Source organism: Sciurus vulgaris (genome assembly GCF_902686455.1).
Source record: "Sciurus vulgaris genome assembly, chromosome: 12".
Taxonomy (NCBI): domain Eukaryota; kingdom Metazoa; phylum Chordata; class Mammalia; order Rodentia; family Sciuridae; genus Sciurus; species Sciurus vulgaris.
The window spans coordinates 42,584,557-42,590,112 of NC_136473.1; the positions used below are offsets into that span (position 1 = coordinate 42,584,557).

Genomic DNA, 5,556 nt, shown 5'->3' on the forward strand with positions numbered 1-5,556 from the left:
TGTTGTAATTTTGTATATTGGGGTCCTTAAGCCTTCTGTATTTGATTTTCCATTTCATTTTCATTTAAAAATATTTTTAGTTATAGATGGACACAATACCTTTATTTTTATATGGTACTGAGGATCAAAACCAGTGCCTCCCACATGATAGGCAAGCTCTTCACCACTGAGCTACAACCCCAGATTCTTCATTTCATTTTTTAGGTTTGGTAAATTTTTTGATATTATTTAATTGAAAAGATTATGCATTTCTTTTCTTTGTATCTCCATGCCTTCATCTATTCCAATAAAGCTTAAATTTGGTCTTTTCAGTTTATCCCATATTTCTTGCAAGTTCTGTTCCATGATCTCTTAACATCTTTTCTCCACAGTCAACTTTGTTTTAAAGATTGTATATTTTGTCTTCATTGCCTGAAACTCTTGTCTTCCAAGTGATCTAGTCTGTTGGTGATGATTTCAACTGAATATTTAATTTGGTTTATTAATTCCTTCATTTTGAGGAATTCTGCTTGGTTTGTTTTCAAAATCTGTCTCTTTGTTGAAGTGATCTTTCACTTCCTGTATTTTCTCTCCAATTTCATTCCTTATTCCAGACCTGTCTCACTTGCAAGCATGCTGGAAAACCTGAAATGCATGAGTAGTCAATAACAGTTGAGAAAGGTGTAACACCCCCCGACCTTCCATAACATCGCCTTGGCTGTAAATTTCCATGACTTTCAACTTCACAATTCTGTCTACTGTGCCTTTCTTATCAGTCATCATCTCATGAATCTCTAAATGTAGCTGCTTTTCAGCCTTTTCTGTAGCTTCCTCTTCACTCTAGATCTTACTTTGGCACTTACTGGAGCAGTCTCACACTGCTCACACACACTGGAGAATTTCCCCTTCCTTTCTCTGTAGGTCCTATATTGTTGACTCATTAACACTGAACTGTCTGCCAATAGCACAGTAGCTCATGCCTGAACTAAGCCTATCTAACACGTGTGCTTTATCTGTAAGGCACATCACAGCTTTTGCACTTAGAACACTAGACAGCACTTCAGCACTATTCTGAAAAATATTCACACAAAACCCTTTATTTACAGCAGAAAATTTAAGCACAGACAATTATAGTTCTGAATCTGTAATACTTTCCAGGGTCTCTTGATCAAATAGGGTCATAGCAGGCAGGAAAGCAAACTCAGAGGTCAGTCCAGCTTATCTGACTCAAGAACATCGCCCAGGGACGACCTGACTAAGTCTTAGTCTGGACTACATCTTCCCACACTGTGAGATTACCACAGGCAGTTTGGATTTATTATTGGGGCCTGTGGGAACATTCTCAATCTTTCTCATCATGAGAAGTCCACCAATGATTTTTCCAAACACTACATGCTTCCCAACCAGCTGATTGCACTTAGAGGAGATGAAAAGAACTGACAGTCATTTTTATTGGGACCACTGTTTGCCATGGAAAGAAGGTCTGGAGCTGAGTGTCTAAGTTTAAAATTTTCATCTGCAAATTGCCCTTCATAAATACTGGCAACTTCGGTGCCAACCCCATTAACAAAATTTCCACCTGAATCATGAAATCCTTTGTGTCCCTGTGAAAGTTGCTCCCTTTGAATCCTATTGGCACCCCATCTTTTCTGAATTCTCCAGTGCGGACCTGCCTTAAGTTCTCAACTGTTTGAGGTACAAAATCTGCAAACAGCTTGATCTTCATGTGGCCAACTTCCTGGCCACCAATGCTGACATCAAAGAACACCATGGGGTTGACAGGACTTGAATTTGCCACTGCCATGGTTCTGATCTGGAAGCAGAAGTCATTTCAGCACTATTCTTGTGGATCATTTTAATCAGTAAAATTACCAAAATACAGCACGGAGATGTGAAAAACATGACATTAAACAGTCCAGGAAAAGAATGCTTGTTTTACAATATGAGAGCTGAAACCAGAAGGTAGAGTGTCATGTGCATGCTGGTCATATGGAGAAACCCAAAATTTTCACTCTTTTGTGAGCATCTGAGAATAACTGCTAATACCTTGTGAATTCAGTGTTACAATAAGTAAGTGAATTCACAAATGCAGAATATCAAGTAATGGGGACTTGATAAGCAGACTATACCTGTTTCTGAGCTTGTTTTTCTGTTCCCTCTGCCTCTTGGCATGGTCCCATATCACCACCAAATCTTCATTATGGTAGTTTTGAATTATGTTAATATCCAACAGAATGGATCCCTCTCCATCTTTGTTTTCTTTTTCAGAACTGAGTTTCCTATTTGGTGCACTTTTATTTTTCCATAAACATTTTGTAATAAAGTCATTGAGCACCTCAAATAATCCAGCTAGAATTGTGTAAGGCATTGCATTTAATTTAGAGATTAAGGGAATCATTGACTTCAGAATGTTAAGTTATTCATCTGTGAATATGATGTACTCACCATCTATTGAGATTTATTTTTGTACCAATTGAAAAACACACTTTTTCTTCTACATTATTTATTAGATAAATTCCTAGGTACATGACACATTTTTATATTAGGTTTCACTCTTGGCATTGCACGCCCTATGGGAATAGACAAATGTACACATGTACCACCATTGGAGTGTATTTTTACTGCCCCCCAAATATTGCACTCTGCCTATTTACCCCTCTGTCTGCATGTAATCCCTGGCAATCACTGATCTTTATACTGTCTTTGTAGTTTTTATTTTTTCCAGAATGTCATATTTGGAATCATACAAGATATAGCCTTTTTGGATTGATTTCTTTCACTTAGAAGTGCACTTTCTTGCACTTAGAAGTTTCCTTCATGTCTTTTCATGGCTTGATAGCTCATTTCTTTTTAGAACTGAATAACATTCCATTGCTTGGATGCACCATGGCTTGCTTATCCATTCACCCATTAGAAGGCCTATTGGTGGCTGTCAAAGTTTGGGAATTATAACTAAAGCCACTATGTTGTGCAGGTTTTTGTGTGGACATACTTTCAGCTCCTTTGGGTAAACACCAAGCAGTGTGACTTCTGGATCATGTGGGAGGATATGTTCAGCTTTGTATGAAAGCTCTCAACTATCTTTTACAGTGTCTGTACCAATTTGCATTCCACCAATAATGAAGATGTTGCTATTGTTTGACATCCTCTCCAGCATTTTGGTATTGTCTAGATTTTGGCCATTCTAGGTGTGCAGTGGCCTGCCATTGTTTTAATTTGTGTTTTTTTTCAATGCACTCGAATATGGAACATCTTTTCATATGCTTAACTGTCATCTGTATATGTTCTTAGGTGAGGTGTCTGTTAAGTTCTTAGACTCCTTTTTAAAAGTAAGTGTAGTTTTTTTTGTAGTTTTTTTTTTTTAATTGTTGCACTTCTGATTTTTCACCAAGTATAATGTTAGCTTTGGGCTTCTTACATATAGCCTATACTGTGTTGGGGTACATTTCTTCTGTATCTAATCAAGTGAGAGTTTTTAATCACGAAAGGATGCTGAATTTTGTCAAATGCTTTTTTCTGTACCCAGTAAGACGATCACATGGTTTTTGTCCTTGATTCTGTTAATGTCATGTATTGTAAGTGTTGATTTGTATACATACAGCTATTCTTATATCCCGGGGGTCCGTCCCAGTTGGTTGTAGTGAATGATCTTTTTTATGCTGTTGAATTCAGCTTGCTAGTGTTTTGTGTTTTCTTTCTTTCTTTCTTTTTTTTTTTTTTTTTTTTTGGTGCTGGGGATTAAACCCAGGGCATGTGAGGCAAGCACTCTACCGACTGAGCTATGTCCCCAGGACAAGTTTGATAGTATTTTGTTGAGGATTTTTACTCAACAACTGTGTTCATCAAGGATATTAATTGATAATTTTCTTTTCTTATAAGACCCATGCCTGGCTTTGATATTGTGATCATTCTGGTCTGGTAAAAAGAGTTTGAAAGTACTCTTCTGATTTTTTTGGTAGAATTTGTGAAGGATGGGTCTTAGTTCTTTAAATATTTGGCAGAATTCAGCAGTGAAGCCATCAGTACCTGGGCTTTTCTGTGATGGAAGATTTTCTATTACTGATTCAATCTCTTTACTCACTCTTGGTCTGTTTGGACTTTCTGTTTCTTCCTGATTCAATTTTGGTAGGTTGTATAAGTCTATAAATTTGCCCATTTATTCAATGTTACCCAATTTGACCTGTAATTGTTTATAATAGTCTGTCATGATCCTTTCTGTGGCATCAGTTGTAATGTCTCCTCTTTCATTTCTGATTTTATTTACTTGAGATTTCTTTTTTCTTGATCTAATTTAAAGTTTATCATTTTTTTTATCTTTTAGAAAACTCAACTCTCAGTTTCACTGATATTTCATATTTTTTTTCTCTATTTGTTTATTTCTGCTTAACTCTTTCTTATTTCTTTCATCTGTTAATTTGGAGCTTAGTTTGTTCTTTTCCTATTTCCTTTAGGCAAAGTATTAACTGGTGAATTTTGGGTCTTTCCTCTTCTTCTTCTTCTTTTTTTTTTTTTTTCTTTTTGATTTAGCTCTTTATTTTGGGGCTGTCCTAATCTTTATGAGCATATTATCTTTTTTTTTCCTGCACAATGTCTGGTCTTTTTTTATTATTTATTTATTTTAATTAAAAATCATAAATTTACATAGGGCAATCTTGTTTGATTCATTCTGTTATTTTTTCCATTCCCCTCACCCCTCCCACCCTCTTTTCCCTCTATACAGTCCTTCCTTCCTCCATTCTTACCACCCTCCTTATCCCTAACCCTAAACCTAACCCTAACCCTAACGCTAATCTCTCCTACCCCCCCTTATATGTCCTCATCCGCTTATCAGCGAGATCATTCGTCCTTTAGTTTTTTGAGATTGGCTTATCTCACTTAGCATGATATCCTCCAATTTCATCCATTTGCCTGCAAATGCCATAATTTTATCATTCTTCATGGCAGAGTAATATTCCATTGTATATATATATATATATATATACCACAGTTTCTTTATCCATTCATCAACTGAAGGACATCTAGGTTGGTTCCACAATCTGGCTATGGTGAATTGAGCAGCTGTGAACATTGATGTGGGTGTAACTCTGTAGTATGATGATTTTAAGTCCTTTGGGTATAGGCCAAGGAGTGGGATAGCTGGGTCAAATGGTGGTTCCATTCCAAGCTTTCTGAGGAATCTCCAGACTGCTTTCCAGAGTGGCTGCACTAATTTGCAACCCCACCAGCAATGTATGAGTGTACCTTTTTCTCCACATCCTCGCCAACACCTATTGTTGCTTTGTTCTTGATAATTGCCATTCTAATTGGGGTGAGATGAAATCTTAGGGTAGTTTTGATTTGCATTTCTCTTATTACTAAAGATGTTGAACATTTTTTCATATATCTGTTGATTGTTTGTACATCTTCTTCTGTGAAGTGTCTGTTCATATCCTTAGCCCATTTGTTGATTGGATTATTTGTATTCTTGGTGTAGAGTTTTTTGAGTTCTTTATAGATTCTGGAAATTAGTGCTCTATCTGAAGTATGAGTGGCAAAGATTTTCTCCCACTCTGTAGGCTCTCTCTTCACATTACTGGT

At 36.6% G+C, this 5,556-nt stretch overlaps 1 pseudogene across 1 annotated transcript; it reads right to left on the minus strand.

Annotated features, from left to right (window-relative positions):
• Positions 1-1,239: 1,239 nt before the first annotated feature.
• On the minus strand, positions 1,240-1,783 carry LOC306641257 (peptidyl-prolyl cis-trans isomerase H-like; annotated as a pseudogene). The gene has a single exon. The product of its transcript is annotated as a peptidyl-prolyl cis-trans isomerase H-like (transcript).
• Positions 1,784-5,556: the final 3,773 nt, after the last annotated feature.